The sequence below is a fragment of the Aedes aegypti genome, chromosome 3 (assembly GCF_002204515.2).
Source record: "Aedes aegypti strain LVP_AGWG chromosome 3, AaegL5.0 Primary Assembly, whole genome shotgun sequence".
In the NCBI taxonomy this organism is placed as follows: Eukaryota; Metazoa; Arthropoda; class Insecta; order Diptera; family Culicidae; genus Aedes; species Aedes aegypti.
The window spans coordinates 10,763,074-10,779,316 of record NC_035109.1 but is presented as its reverse complement, the minus strand read 5'-3'; the positions used below and the strand labels follow the sequence as shown (position 1 = coordinate 10,779,316).

Sequence of the window (16,243 nt, the reverse complement as noted above, 5' to 3'; positions counted from 1 at the left end):
GGCTTTATGGCAAAGGAGCTTTTTTGTGTAGAATGTTTGCGCGCCTAGATCGAAAGTTTGTTCGCTCGTGTGGAGAGGAAAAGATACAGTCCAGTAAAAAACAAAGAGGAAAGTTATCGAAAGACATGAATGAACAGGCAACAGTCCATTGATAGATTTTGAAGAGTAGTGTTCTCGCGGAAATTACAGTGAAATAAAGTTTGAAGTTATTCGGAAAATTAATCCCATGCGTTGTCAGTGAAATTTAGACCATTCCGGAGAAAACCCCAATCCCCTGAGCTGTCGTCGGAACATTTTGGTCCATCCGAACCGGATGTTGTGAGGGTTTTCCGGAAGTGTTTGCTGTTTCGCGTGTGGAAGAAGAGCACCAAGTGCAAAAGTGCGGTCCCTGACCGAAAACTATAAGACGATTATGTCCGTGGCATAGTGCGTGTTCGGGAAAATTGACTGCATCGTGTGCAGTAGCGTGGCCCGTGGCCAAAGTGCGGTTTGATTTGATCCTATCACAAACTGCATTTCGTTCGGAGTTCATGTCGATCCGTGATCGATGATTGGTTGGGATTGTTGTGGTCCGTGACTAGAGACAATCAGTGAGCGTGTACGCGTCGTGATTACGTCGTGAATACGTCGTACAGCCCGTGGCTGAATTTCAAAGTTGACTGTGCCCGTGGCACAATAGTGAATTGACATTCGAACGTACCGTGTGCGTATTTTGGCTGTGGCCAAAGAAACAGTTCCAAAACGTTTATCGGGTTCGTGACACGCGTGGTGAATGTGGATGTGGTCCGTGACGCTTTGCGAGCTCGATTGAACAGGAGTGAACTAGTTCGAACATGAGCGATAATGAAACACCGCGTGGAGTGTTAAAAGGCATATCGAAAAAGAACCTTTTAGAAACGCTAACGGAATCACATAGTGAAAACGTGCCTCCCGTTCCGTCGGTGGCAGATCAAAAGATTGCGAAGCAAGTGTTCGAACAGAAGAAGATGATGGAGTCAAAGTTGGAAGTGCTGACAGATCGGCGAGATCTGATAATGGAGAAGCTGATGCGAATGAAGGAGACTTTGAGAGGGGAAGGTGTAAGCATACATTTGCTAAACCTTCATCTCGAAACACTGCGGCGATGTGCGGATGAATTCGATAAGATTCATGCAGAAATTTCGGCACTGCTACCGAAAGAACAGCGGACCGCAGTACACCAGGAGTACGTGGTATTCGAGGATGTCCATAATCAACTTTACGTTGATTTGCAAACAGGAATTACACGAGCGCAAGAAGCATGTCGCATGAATCCAGGTATTTCAAATAGCTTAAGCATTCCAGGTTTCCAGCAGCCGATTGTAGTGCAAGCAGCTGCCCCGCAGCTACACGCTCCGTTCCCGAAATTCGACGGGACACCGGAGAATTGGTATAGCTTTAAAAGCCTCTTCAAAAGCATCATGATGAAGTACCCTAACGAGACTCCAGCTATGAAGATTTTGCACTTACGCAATTCTCTCGAAGGCGATGCGAGGAGCAAAATTGATCAAGACGTCGTGAACAACAATGACTACGAAAAAGCCTGGAAGATTCTTGAAGATGCCTACGAAGACAAGCGGCTGATACTGGATACTCACATTGATGCTATTCTGGATTGCGCTGCAATTAGCAAGGACAACCGTGGAAAATCGATTTCGCAATTAGTGGAAATTTGTTCGAAGCATGTAGATGCCTTGGATGGTCACAGCTATCCTGTCGAAGGTTTAGGGGAATTGATCCTACTTAACATCCTTTACAAGAAGCTTGACAAGGAGACACAAGAGCAATGGGAGATGAAGGTACCTAGAGGAGAGGTGCCAGATTATGAGACGTTCATGGAATTCCTTCGTGAACGTGGACGCGTTCTGCAACGTACAAATCGCTCCCAGCAGCAGCAGGTTCAGCAGTCAACGGTTCAAGCAAGGCAACGTGTAACAGCAGGTTACAAAGCAACAGCACCATCTGTGAAGTCGTTTGTACAAACAACGAGAGAAGTGTGCCCATGCTGTCAGGCAGAGCACGCCATTTACAAGTGTTCAAAATTTCAGAACATGGACTACTCGGAACGCAAGTCCTTTGCCACAAGGGCAGGCTTGTGTTATAACTGTTTAAAGCAGAATCATCGGGTAAGCGACTGCCAGTCAGATCAAGGATGCAAGGTCCAAGGATGCGGTCGTAAACATCATAGTTTTCTTCATCCCAAAGATGAGATTCGTCGGAGTGAAGAGAAGATTTCGCAGCCAGAAGTGGCGGGCGAAGAAAGCGGGCCAAATGAACAGGAAATTCCATGCGCGACTACGATGTGTGCACAGATTGATACAGCGAAGCAGCAAGTGTTGCTGTCAACCGCAGAAGTTTTGGTGGTCGGTGATGGAGGCTGCACCGTCAAATGTCGAGCATTGTTGGATTCAGGATCCGACAGTCATATCCTCACGGAGAAAATAGTAAGAAAGTTGAAGCTGAAGATGCACCGCGTTGATTATCCTATTAGCGGTCTCAACGACATCCAAACCTCGGCAAAGTATCTGGTATCGACAAAAATTCGCTCTCGGATCAACTCGTACGTGACGAGTGACTTGGATTTTTTGGTTATATCGAGGATTACATCACATCTTCCATTGGTGGAAACCGATATCAAGTCTTGGAAGATTCCACAAGGCGTACAACTTGCTGATCCGTCATTCCACGTGCCAGGAGAAATCGATATGATTATCGGCAACGAGGTATTCTTTGATTTGGTGAAGAAGGGGCGCCTGAAATTGGAGAATAGTGCAATTATGTTGGCTGAAACTGAGTTTGGTTGGGTTGCAGGAGGATCAGTGCCAGTGACAAAGGCTGCACCACGTGCACGTATATGCCAGTTCAGTCATCAAGAACGAATCTTGAACGAAACTATGACGAAGTTTTGGGAGATCGAGGACGTGTGCCATAGCTCTAAACTATCGGCGGCAGAGGCATCTGTTGAGCAACACTTTAAAGAGACCCATGCGAGGGATGATCAAGGCCGTTATGTAGTGCGACTCCCATTCAACGACAAAAAGTTTCAACTTGGTGATTCTTTCGTTATGGCGAGGAAGCGCTACGAACGACTGATGCTCTCATTATCGAAGAATCCAGAAAAGCGCATGCAATATTCCGAATTTATGGCAGAGTACCTTGTTCTTGGCCATATGAAGCAAGTGAATGTCCCAGAAGGAGATGGATACTATATACCACACCATGCAGTGTATAAGGCATCCAGTTCTACGACGAAGACCAGAGTTGTATTTGATGCTTCGGCAAAATCGGCTTCTGGTGTATCATTAAATGATGCTGTTATGGTTGGGCCCACCGTGCAGAGTAACCTGGTAGAGGTGATAATGCGGTTTTGCGGACATCAAGTGGCTCTGACTGCTGACGTTCCGAAAATGTACCGGCAAGTTTGTATGCATCCAGACGACTGCAAATATCAACGGATTTTGTGGTGCAATGACCAGAATGAGATGAAGGTGTTTGAGCTTCAAACCGTAACGTACGGTATAGCGAGTTCACCGTACCATGCAACGAAGGCGTTGATGCAATTAGTTGAAGACGACGGCGATCAGTTCCCTTTGGCATCCGTTGTCATCAAGAAAGACAGTTACGTCGATGACTTCCTGACTGGTGGACAAACAGCGAGAACAGTGATCAACAAATATCAAGAACTTTCAGCGCTGCTTGATCGAGGAGGATTCGGCGTTCATAAATTCTGTTCCAACAGCCAGGAAGTATTGGCAGCAATACCAGAACAACTACATGAACAACAAGTTAGCTTTGAGGAGTCTGGCATCAACAACACTATTAAGACCCTCGGACTTATTTGGAACCCCGCTGAGGATTACTTCACATTCCGTGTTCAACCAATTGATGGAAGGGTATCATCCACAAAAAGAGAAGTATTATCGGATATCGGTCGTCTTTTTGATCCGTTAGGATTTTTAGGGCCGGTAATAGCCATGGCAAAGATGGTCATGCAAGACGTTTGGCGTCTCCGGTTGGACTGGGATGATTTACTTCCGGATGAATTGTTGTGCCAGTGGCAGCATTTTCGTGAAGAACTACCAGTGATCAACCAGAAGCAAAAGCGTCGATGTGTGGTTCGTGATAGAGCTTCTTGGACAGAACTGCATGGATTTAGCGATGCTTCAAAGCGGGCCTACGGCGCAGTTGTTTATACCAAATGCATAGCAGCAGATGGTACGGTGGAAGTGAACCTGGTCGCTAGCAAGTCAAGAGTGGCACCATTGAAACCGATGACGATTCCACGCCTGGAATTGTGTGGTGTAAAATTATTGGCTGAGTTGGTGCAGAAGGTTACAACGTCCATGACGATCGACTTCGATGAAATCAACTTGTGGTGTGATTCGCAAATTGTTTTATGCTGGTTGAAGAAGTCTCCGTTAACGTTGAATCAATTTGTGGCTAATCGAGTGGCGGCTATTTTGGAGCTTACGCCAGGCTGCAGTTGGTGTTACGTTCGATCGGAGGAAAATCCTGCAGACATTATTTCGAGAGGATCGATGCCTGAAGATTTGGTGCGAAACGAGACATGGTGGAATGGACCACCACTACTGTGGCAACAAGCGTATGAAGGACAAACACCTGATGAATTGGAAGAAGCGCTAATACCGGATATCAAACCAGCAAGAAGTTTGGCGATCGTCAGCAAGATTTCGCCAATAAATTTAAACCGTGTGAGCGACTTCAGAAAACTGCAAAGATCATGGGTGTATGTGCTGCGGTTCATCCATCTGAAGAAAAAGAAAAATGTGATTAGTGTTACGGCAGATGAAATGGCAATTGCGGAAAAAATGATTCTTAAGTTGGTACAAAAAGAAATATTCAGTGAGCTTTTGAAGCAATTGCAGTTAAAGTCAGGAATGCGACATAACCTGTCAAACCTGGCTCCGTTCATTGGAGAAGATGGCCTTATACGTGTTGGGGGTCGTCTGAAATATTCGGCGATACCTTACGATGGTAAACATCAGGTGTTACTTCCGGAAAGGCATCACGTAACAGAGATTTTGGTTCGGAAACTGCATGAAGAAAATCATCACGTTGGACATGGAGGACTACTAGCTATTGTCAGAGAGCGATATTGGCCGATTAAAGTAAAATTGGTAATAAAGAAAGTGATTTCAAAGTGTCAAGTCTGTGGAAGGTGCAATCCAGTACCTGGGATTCAGTTCATGGGAAACATTCCAGAGTCTCGAGTAAATCCAGCGCCAGTGTTTTCAAAGGTTGGAATAGATTACGCTGGTCCATTCATGTTGAAGTTGGGAGGAAGAAGCCCGAAGGTCTACAAGGCTTATGTGGTAGTTTTCGTGTGTATGGCGGTGAAGGCGATCCACTTTGAAGTTGTATCAAACCTTTCAACGGATAATTTCATAGCTGCACTGCATCGTTTTGTGGGCAGGCGAGGATTGCCAAGTGATATATATTCGGACAATGGAACAGCGTTTGTTGGAGCCAATCATGAGCTTGTGGCATTGAAGCAACTTTTTGAAGATCAGCAGCACCAGCATAAGGTCGAAGAGTTTTGTGCAGTGAAAGGTATTTGTTGGCATTTTATTCCTCCGAGAAGCCCTCATTTCGGAGGTATTTGGGAGGCTGGTGTAAAATCCATGAAGCACCACCTCAAGCGAGTTGTCGGTGAAACCAAATTGACGTTTGAAGAACTGACAACATTTTTGGCACAAACGGAAGCGATATTGAATTCTCGGCCATTAGTTCCAGTGTCTGATGACCCCAACGATTTATCAATTCTGACCCCATTTCATTTTTTGATTGGGCGGTCAGGTTTGACAGTACCGGAACCATCTTACAAGGACGAGAAGATAGGACGGCTAAGTAGATGGCAACACATCCAATTGATGCAGCAACATTTTTGGTCACGTTGGTCCAAAGAATATTTGCATCATTTGCAAACCCGGCATAAGTGGAACAACAGTGTGCAACAAATCAATGTAGGTGCGTTGGTTTTATTACTCGACGAAAATGTGCCTACCCATCAGTGGCGACGAGGACGAATTGCAGCGGTTCACCCAGGAGATGATGGGATAGTCCGCGTGGTGACTGTCCATACTACATCTGGCGACTACAAGAGGGCGATTACGAAGATCGCATTCCTACCAGCTGTTGAGCCAGAGGACTCAACGGGGGGTGAATGTTAGCAAAACTGTAATGTGTAGCGAAACCATAATTTACAAATAGACAGAGTTTTTGCATGCCGTCATTGAACATCAATAGAAAGTTTTCGTTTTGACGCACCGCAGGATAATAGGCTTTATGGCAAAGGAGCTTTTTTGTGTAGAATGTTTGCGCGCCTAGATCGAAAGTTTGTTCGCTCGTGTGGAGAGGAAAAGATACAGTCCAGTAAAAAACAAAGAGGAAAGTTATCGAAAGACATGAATGAACAGGCAACAGTCCATTGATAGATTTTGAAGAGTAGTGTTCTCGCGGAAATTACAGTGAAATAAAGTTTGAAGTTATTCGGAAAATTAATCCCATGCGTTGTCAGTGAAATTTAGACCATTCCGGAGAAAACCCCAATCCCCTGAGCTGTCGTCGGAACACCGTGTAAGACAAAAATGAACCGCGTTTCGATCATCTTTTTATTTTTCTCGGAAAGATATCGTAGTGAAAAGCACATTGTGAAAGTTTCATTAATATTTCTCGCGGAACATTACTAAAGGACCTATGTACAAATGAGAGATTCTCTCCTCTCTCGTTCTCTTTCGATTATAACAGTGGAATACTAATGATTTTGGGAAGTTTTTCACTATAGATCGAAAGTCAATTCCCTTGACTAGCGTTTCATACAAAAAACGCAACAGAAAAGGTTAACCCTCAAATACCCAAATTTTTATTTTCGATTTAAGTATTATTTTTCGTTATCTAAAATCATTCTAAACACGTTTTGGGCATTTATTTATTTTTATTCGCAAATTTTTAAATTTTGGTTTTTGATTTTTATAATTTTTATTTTTGAACATCCCTAGCTTTTTTCATTTTTTCTTGAAGCCTTTTCTAGTTGTTGATTTTTGGCAACAATAAAAATTTAAATTGTTACGGTATTTTTAAAAATATTAAATTTTTATTTTTTTTTTTTGGAGCGTATTTTATTTTCCGTGTAACTAACGGAAAAACAGGTTTGAAATGATTTTAATACCACCAGACTCTTCGTTTGTGATTGGTTAATCGTAGAAAAATATAAAAGGTACGATTTTTTATATTACACGTTAAATGAAGCCCAGGCATTTGTATGTTATAAAAGAATGCAATTTTTCAAACAATTTCTAAAAATACAAAAAAGTTTCAAAAGTCATAAAAAACTTTTCTTATATGCGTGTTATGAGTCAAGTTATAAGCCAAAAATAAAATCATTTTGATTTGCGAGCTACGAAAATATACACAAAATTCCAAAGTGTACCCCGTCTAAAGGCGGGGTTGGGTATTAGAGGGTTAATGTGACTCAGTTATTAATGAAAGAGAAAGTAAACAAAGAGAGCCTCTCAATGTTAGATAGGTCCTTTAGTCCTTTCCGCGAGATTTGACCATCTTCCAATCCACTGGATTTTTTTGAATATTCGTATGGGAAACGAGTTTGGAAACTTCACAGCCCATTTTCTCAATGCCTACTTTTTGCAGATGGGACTGACTTGCGATTCACGGCAGAACACTCCCCAAAAATAATGATTTTCTAGAACCTTGAAGCGCAAACCTCAACGAAACTATGTTTAAACTTGCTCCAATCATAAAACCGCGTTCGACAAAAGTTCGTAGAATTGAATAAACTACTATGTATAGGTATTTCCGATAAGTTTTAATGTTCCGTTCAGTAGTTTCCAATTTTCAAAGCTTGAAAATAGTCCAAAAACACATAATTGATTTGAAGCACATCTAAATTTTCTCCAAATTGACTGGAATTTTGACGAGAAGTTCATTTTGTCGCGAAAACGCTTAAGCGTAAAAAGAGCCTGCAGCTTATTACCAAAGAATAACAGAATGTCCTGAAGATTCAGGTCTCTGAAATAAATTTTACTTAATAAGTGTTTAGCAAGTAATCGAAAACGCAGTTGAGCAAAAACAGAACAGTTACATATCACATATCGGAATTCACGAAATGTCCATACACAAATGAGTCAGCACGCTTAATACTTGCCATGTGATTGTTGAGTCGGCAATGGTCAGTCAACGCTCTGACCAAGAGACTGAAATTTTGTTTCGAAAGATTTGTTAACCCGTGGAGATGGCTCAGTAATGTACAATCTTGTTTGACGACACGACTCCAAACTATTCTAATATTGATTGTGCTGAGTTGCCATCGAAAAATTTATCTTTAACAGAATTGACTGAATTCAATTGTAAGACACCTTGTAACAAGGACAATTTTGTCCCAGTTCACCAAATGTTGAAAAAACGGAGTGTGTGTAGAACTGCGATTCACTGGATTTTTCTCCAGTAAATCCAATAGGCACCCATAAACGGTAAGAGCAAGCAGTGATGCATTTTGAACATTTTGAACTGAACGCGAGCCAAAACTGAACGGAGCAAGTTCAAATTTTGAACGAGAACGCAGTAGACAGTGAACTCGCGAGCGGGAGCCTACCGCTGCTCTCGAACGCCCAGTTCAGATCGCAATGCACTACAATGGTATTTAAAGCATATATTTAGGTATTCAGTTGGAAAATATATCATGAAACAATAATAAAATCAATTCAATCATTAACAAACATATTACAAATTTGGCCCGGTAAGATGCGGTGAAATCTATCAGAACAATCTGCGTTCAAATTTTTGCTCACTAGAGTTCAAATTTTTGAACTGAATAATCAGCAAGCCTTGATCACTCCGTTCCAAAAAAAAATGAACTGGAACGCGAACTGAACGCGTTCAAATGCATCACTGAGAGCAAGGAAGGTTTTTCTTGTTTTCTTGTTTCTTCCGAGGTTTTTCTTGTTTGAGATGTATGTGTAGTAGTGCAACGTCGAAAGGAACCTCGAGTGCTGCCGCGGGAGACGTAGAAAACCCACCAGACATCGTTATCAAGCACATCCTTTGGAGATGGTCCAATTTTGATTGGATTGTTCCTTTTGCCACCACAAGACATCCATATGACAATATTGGTTGAACAACTGTTGTGTAGATCCATTTGATATACTTGGGTGTCAGGCCCCAAGTTTTACCAAAGTTTCGCCGGCACTGACCAACGGCCATGCTTTCTTGACTCTGGATTCAATGTGAAGTGTCCGGGATCAGTCACATTAATCTCAGTGCCCAAAAAAGGGTGTAAAGCTCGAATTCTATCCCGGTTTCACCGAATTGGTCCTCTATACCTTAGTATGGATAGCGCCGCACTTCCCAAGAGCTTGCGTATGTTGACAATAACAGCAGAGCTGTTGGACATCATCCTCGAAAGCGCCGCTATAGCCCTTTTACAGGCACCTCAGTATTGTGAGGGGGAGTCCTAATTTCCTAGACTTCGATCTGTTAAACTTGGGTACCTTTTGCATTACCGAGGGACCAAATGCAGTACTAGAAGTGGTACCCAATCTGAGCCCGAGTGGGACGGACCTGGTACTAGCCTGTTGAGGATCAACCTCTCCAATAACTTGTTCGTCGTATCTAGTAGACAGATAGCTTTATACGCCGACGGGTCACCTGGTCGTTTCCCCACCCCACCACTATCAAAGCATGCCCGTTTTTGGCTCTTGATTTCCTTTCTTAATGCTGTACCGCGTTCGTTTCTTTGTGCTTCTGTGCGTGCGCGTTGCATTCTTCGTCTAGCCCGAAGGCAGGTTGCTCGAATATTTGCATTTGATTCGCACCACTGTACTCTCTAGGAGGGGCTTTTCTCGGCATGGAAGCATCACACGCTCGTGATATCACAGCAACTAGCTCTTCATCGTTTATGTACAGAGTGTTCTGTTCGCGCCTCAGGGCTTCAGTGAATATTTCGCCGTCGAAGCCCGCTGTTTTCCAGCCTCGGACTTGAGTCGAGTTACATCGCATTGCCTCCAGACCGCCTGGTATTATAGTATCGCTTGATGCTCGCTATGACTATAACCGGCGTCAACGTGCCAGTTCATGGTACCTAAAAGATTAGGACTACAAAACGTCACGTCGATAATCGCTTCTGCATAATTTCTGCGAAAGGTACTAACTGTACCCACATTTGCCCACTCTACAGCCCAACAAAAACATGCTTGAAGAGCACAGCACGAGCATGGCTGGGTTATGCTGGCTTGGAGCGCAATCGCTCTTGATCTCATTGCGCAACAATTTTCTGGTAATGTTTAGGTACAATTGCAACACGATGGCATGTATACGAATCGCAAAATTTTGACACTTATGATTAGTGTGATGTAAAAGTATAGCATCAAACTATAAAAACAAAAAATACTTTTTTTTATTTTGTTGTTGATTTAAATTAAATTTACCTAATGTTGCTGAAAAACATGAGAGGTCTAGAAAATTTAGATTGCAGGTTTTCTATCATTTAAATTTACCAAAGTACCTAGGTACATGCAAATCAATTTTCTTTTTCAAATTAATAAATCAATAGACGACGCACATGACAAACACGCCTCTCATGGCGCACCAGCTTGTTGCGAGCCCGCGTGAAAATGATCGAAGTGAATATTTTTCTGCTCTTCGCGAAGAGCAGGCAGCGTGGATCGTAACGTTCACATTACCGAGCGATGGAAAATCACCCAATGATAGCGTCGGGAGAAACAGCGATCCGAAAATGAAACACGAACTAAGGAAACGCCCGATCGGTTGTTCGTATTTTTTCGCAGATTCTGTTTTGATGCCTACGAAAATTCATCGTGCCTCGCGTTTCCGATCGCTGTTCAGGAACATTGCTTTAAAGTATTGTCATTCATTGCTTAGCGTCCGACTGCTATTCCTACAAAAACAATCCTCAGTCAAGGTGTTTCACCAGAAACATTCCCTGTATTCTGTTAGATATTCTTCAAATTTACAACGGATATACACTTAGGTGGTTCAAACAATAGTTTTTGCTTCACACCGCTCATTCGATTCTAAATCAAATTCTGAGTGACCTCCCAAAAACCTCCCAAAATTTAAGCTCATTTGGATGAAAACTGAGACTGCACAAGACCTTCAAAGTTTGTATGGGAATTACTATGGAAAAAAACAATTTATCCAATCGGTCATAGTATTTACTTATATGTTTTTGAGGATTAGAGCTAGGCTGATACTGTTAGATACATTTGTCAGCTACAACTTTGCCGATGACCGTTTTCAACCTTCACTTCAACCTCTTGCTACAATCAATATCGTAACAAGTCATGATATTAGATGAAACCCAGGTAACATCAGTAGCTGAAGAACACTTTATTAAGCTGAAATAAGCTGGAGAATGATTTGTACATATCTTATTATCTTATTATAGATGGCGCTAGTGAGCATGAAACGTTTGTTTTTTTTTCTGATTTCTCAAGATCCTGGCCACTTATAAAAATGGCGTCTTCATTGGTGTAGTAGGCCTTGAACTGGCAGGACGTTATTTTCCTAACGACTGACATTTTTTTCTCTTTTTTAGGTGAGAAAATTTTCAAGACCTACGAAGATTGGATTTGGTGTGGTGCGATAGTAGACGATTCTCTGTGTGGTGCGGTGGTAGTCGATTCTCTGTGTGGCGCGGTAGAAGAAGAATCCCTGTGTGGCGCGGTAGGAGTAATTCAAGGGCGGTGAATCTTTGCCCTTTAGTTCGGTGTTGGAGGATACAATTCCTGTGTGGCGCGGAAGGAGTATTTCAAGAGGACGTTATTCGCCTTGGATTTTTGAAAATTGAAACCACCTTGGTTGCAGTTTGGTTCAGCTGAAGTTTGTTAAGTATTTTTTTGATTTTATTTTCATTTTTTTTCTATTTTAAAGTATAATAATACTTTAATATTAACTGTTGAGTTTCCGTCATGGAAACTGATGATGGAGAGGGGTCAAAAGAAAACGTTGTTTCTAGTGATTCCTCTTCATCGAATAAATCCTTTCGAGTAAAAGTTTATCCGTCTAGTTTTCCTGGACTTTTTGTAGTTTACTTTCGTAAGAAAGAGAAACCAATCAATGTTTTATTGATCTCTTCTGAGATATATATATTATACACGTCCGTTAAAGAAATTAAAAAAATTTCTCTGGACAAATTGCGTGTAGTTTTTGGATCAAGAGATGATGCTAACGCTCTTCTTGAATCCAAATTATTTTTTGATTCCTATCGCGTTTATGCTCCTTCTAATGCATGCGAAATTAATGGAAGTATATATGATGAATCTTTGGATTGTGAAGATATTAAAATTCATGGTTCAGGCATTTTTAAGAACAAATCCATTTCTCCTGTTAAGGTTTTGGATTGTGTTCGTTTATCGAAATTATTCTTTGCTGGTAATGATTCAAAATATATGCATTCAAATTGTATAAAAATAACGGATCAGTTCTTCCGGATTACGTTATGATTGATAATGTAAAATTTAGCGTGAGACTTTATTATCCAAAGCTCATGCATTGCGATAAATGTCTTCTTTTTGGACACACTTCAAAGTTTTGTTCAAACAAACAGAAGTGTTCTAAATGTGAAGAACCTCATCAGTCATCCGAATGTAATAAAATCGCGGATGTATGTTTTTATTGTAAACAAAAGCACAATTCTTTGAAAGAATGTGCTGTTTACATTGACAATCAATCTAAATTCAATCAAAAAATTAGAAATAAAAATTTATTGTCCTACGCTGAAATAACAAAATCCACTGATAGTTTTTCATCTCCCAATTCATTTGATATTTTGCATGATGATGTTGAGAATGAACCATCACAAAATTTGAATAGTTATGTTTATAAACCTCCTAGTAAGAGGAAAAGAATTTCTAATAAATCTTTAAACAATAATTTGTTTTTTGAACCTCAACCATCTACTTCTTTCGATACGAATTTTCCTCCCCTTAGTGCATCCGTTCCCTTCAATAATATTCCTGGATTTCAAAGAATTGATTCTACCCATTCAATTAACCAAAATGATCAAAATTCGAACAATATTTCCAGTGACAAAAGCAATGAAAACTCTAATCAATCAATTTTGAATATTTTGGAAGAAATTGTAGATTTCTTGGGATTGAGGGATTTTTGGAAAAAAATAATCAAATTGATTTTACCATTATTGGCCTCTCTTTTAGATAAATTGAATTCATTTGTTCCCCTTATTTCTTCTCTATTTTCGTCCTAATGGCTTCAATCAATTCCAAGAAATTACACATTTTACAATGGAATTGTCGTAGTATTATTCCTAAAATTGATAAATTAAAAGTTTTATTGAGTAATTTCGATGTAGATGTGTTTTGTTTAAATGAGACGTGGTTAGGTACAGCTAGATTTTTCCGTATCCCTAATTTTAATATTATTCGAAAAGATAGAGATATATCATTTGGCGGAGTTTTAATTGGAATTCGTAATAATGTTGAATTTAAATACTTAAATGTATCCTTCCAAACACAAATAGAATATGTGGCTGTTACGATTAGAAATGGGAAAAATGAGTTTTCAATTATATGTTTTTACATACCTCCAAATGCAAGTTTTAGTTTGTCAGAAATTAAAAGCGTCTTAAATGAAATCCCATCACCATTTTATATACTAGGAGATTTCAATGCACATAATTTCGCCTGGGGTAGTGAAAAAACTGATGGTAGAGGTTCATTAATTATGGATTTGATTGATGATTTGAATTTGAATATTCTTAATGATGGATCGATTACTAGGATTGCTGTGCCTCCTAATAATCATTCCTGTGTTGATTTATCTTTATGTTCAAATAATTTATCAATGCAATCATCTTGGAAAACTATTCATGATCCAAATGGTAGTGATCATTTACCAATTTTGATTAATATGCAAACTTCTGAAGGCAATGAAGTGGTTTATGAAGTTTTTACTCCCGATATTTGTAAAAATGTTTCCATTTCATTAATCAATATTGTCAATTCAGATACTCCAATTGATAGTTACAATACTTTTTCAAAATTGTTAATAGATTGCTTGCAAAAATCTCAACATAATAAACCATCTTTAAAAAGTACAAAAAAAATCGTCCTTCGTTTTGGTGGGATAATGAGTGTTCCATTTCTTTAAGAAATAAATCTAAAGCCTTCAAATTATTTCGCAGATCAGGCTCCAGAAATGATTATTTTCTATATTGCAAAGCTGAAGCACAGTTTACTAGACTTACTAAATTTAAAAAGAGAAATTATTGGAAAAATTTTGTTGAAAACTTGGACAGAGAGACTTCATTGTCAACTTTGTGGTCCGTAGCACGTAATTTAAGAAATTATAATTCTTCTCCATCCACTATTTTAGAATATTCAGAACAATGGATGGATGATTTTTCTTCGAGAATTTGTCCTGATTTTGTTCCTTCGTCCATTGATTACAAAACTAATTCAATTAATTACTTTCCTGAACCATTTTAATCCATTGTAATCCATTTTCAATAGCTGAATTTGACATGGCTTTATCAATAACCAAAAATACTGCTCCAGGTATTGACAACATTAAATTTATTGTACTAAATAATTTACCATACGAAGGAAAACTTCATCTACTTTCGATATATAATGCTTTCTTTTGTCAAAATATTATTCCTTTTGAATGGCGTTTCATTAAAGTTATAAATATTGTCAAACCTGGTAGAGATCCAGCATTTGCTGATAGTAGAAGACCTATTAGTTTATTGTCATGTTTGCGAAAATTATTAGAACGTATGATTCTAAATCGCCTTGAATTATGGGCTGAGGACAATAATATTTTTTCATCTTCTCAATTTGGATTTAGAAGAGGTCGAGGTACTCGTGATTGTATTGCACTTTTAGCTTCACAAATCCAGCTTTCATTCAATAAAAAGCAGGATGTTGAGTCAACATTCCTGGATGTTTCTGGAGCTTATGATTCTGTTTTAATTGATTTATTATACAAGAAAATGCATAATTTGAAAATTACAAATCTAATATCAAATTTTATATGCAATTTATTTTCTTTCAAAATCATGAATTTTTCACCCTTATTCTTGTTTACGTACGAATTGGATTCGTTCGAAAGTATCGCTGATTCGCATTCTCGTTTTCGTTCGAAGCAAATTCGAACCATTCGATCTTTCGAACATCAATCATTCGAAGGTTTAGTCTATTCTCGTTTTCGTTCGAACGCGTATTTTTGTTTACTTTCAATCCGCCACTCGGAACTTGCGGATCGGAACGTATCGCGATTTTTTTTCTTCTCCAAAGTTGGTCTTTTCATCACGAAACTTAAAATGTAAGTTATTTATGACAATTTTTCGTTGATAGCTTTAATAGTTAATTTATTCCTTAATTATTTTAGGTTCAAATGCAACAACAAAGACCAATTTTTGGTACTGGTCGGAAACTTGGAGCAACAACCCAACAAGTGTTTCGCTAAATTTACTACGGGTCCATCCGGAGCATTTCCTGAAGAAAATTACTTAAGTAATCCACGGACTGATGCAAAACGAACTAATTGTAAAATTTTCGGAGGTGACATTCCGAAAAAAACAGAAATCCCTGGAAGCCCAAAATAATTTCCTGAAGTATTGGACTGTGATGTAACTAAAATTCGTGATATTTTATGTGATGTTTATTAAACTTGGAGAAAATAATCGTGAAACGAAGGAACTTTTTTTTCTTGCAGAAATAGGGTGTCTACTACCTGAAAAAAAAAATAGAAATCTCAGGGAATTCGATAACAATCAGGGAAATTTCTTTGAGGCAGTACTTGAAATCTTTAAAAAAAAATCGGCCGCTCCGCTATCAAAACGCTTCTTGAGCTGTTCAGTGAAGATCTTTTCGGGTATGTAATTTTATCGATTTCTCGAGACATATTTGAATTTTATGAATAACGTTGGATCTGTAATGGATTCAAATATCTTCATGGACGATTTTTAAAATCATTCAAAATTTGAAAAACAGGAAAACTGATTTTGGGAAAGTAATCTGGAATTCAAACAACTATCAGTTTAAATTGTCGAAACAATCAATTTACCGTTTTTAGGGCTGGTAGCAGGTCACTTTTCATAGACTTGGTCTCTATTTAAATGCATGTCTTAAAAGTATCTATTTTTGTTGAACGGTCTCAAAAGTCTTTATTTTCTATTAATTAAAGGGTCTCGTAGTTCTCTTTTTTT

The 16,243-nt window shown here is 39.4% G+C and overlaps 1 long non-coding RNA gene across 1 annotated transcript; it reads left to right on the top strand.

The window, feature by feature from the left end:
* The first annotated feature begins 15,149 nt into the window (after positions 1-15,149).
* Positions 15,150-15,730, top strand: LOC110677673. The gene is made up of 2 exons (XR_002501119.1): positions 15,150-15,357; positions 15,424-15,730. It is a non-coding gene; the product is annotated as an uncharacterized LOC110677673 (long non-coding RNA).
* The last annotated feature ends 513 nt before the right edge of the window (positions 15,731-16,243 follow it).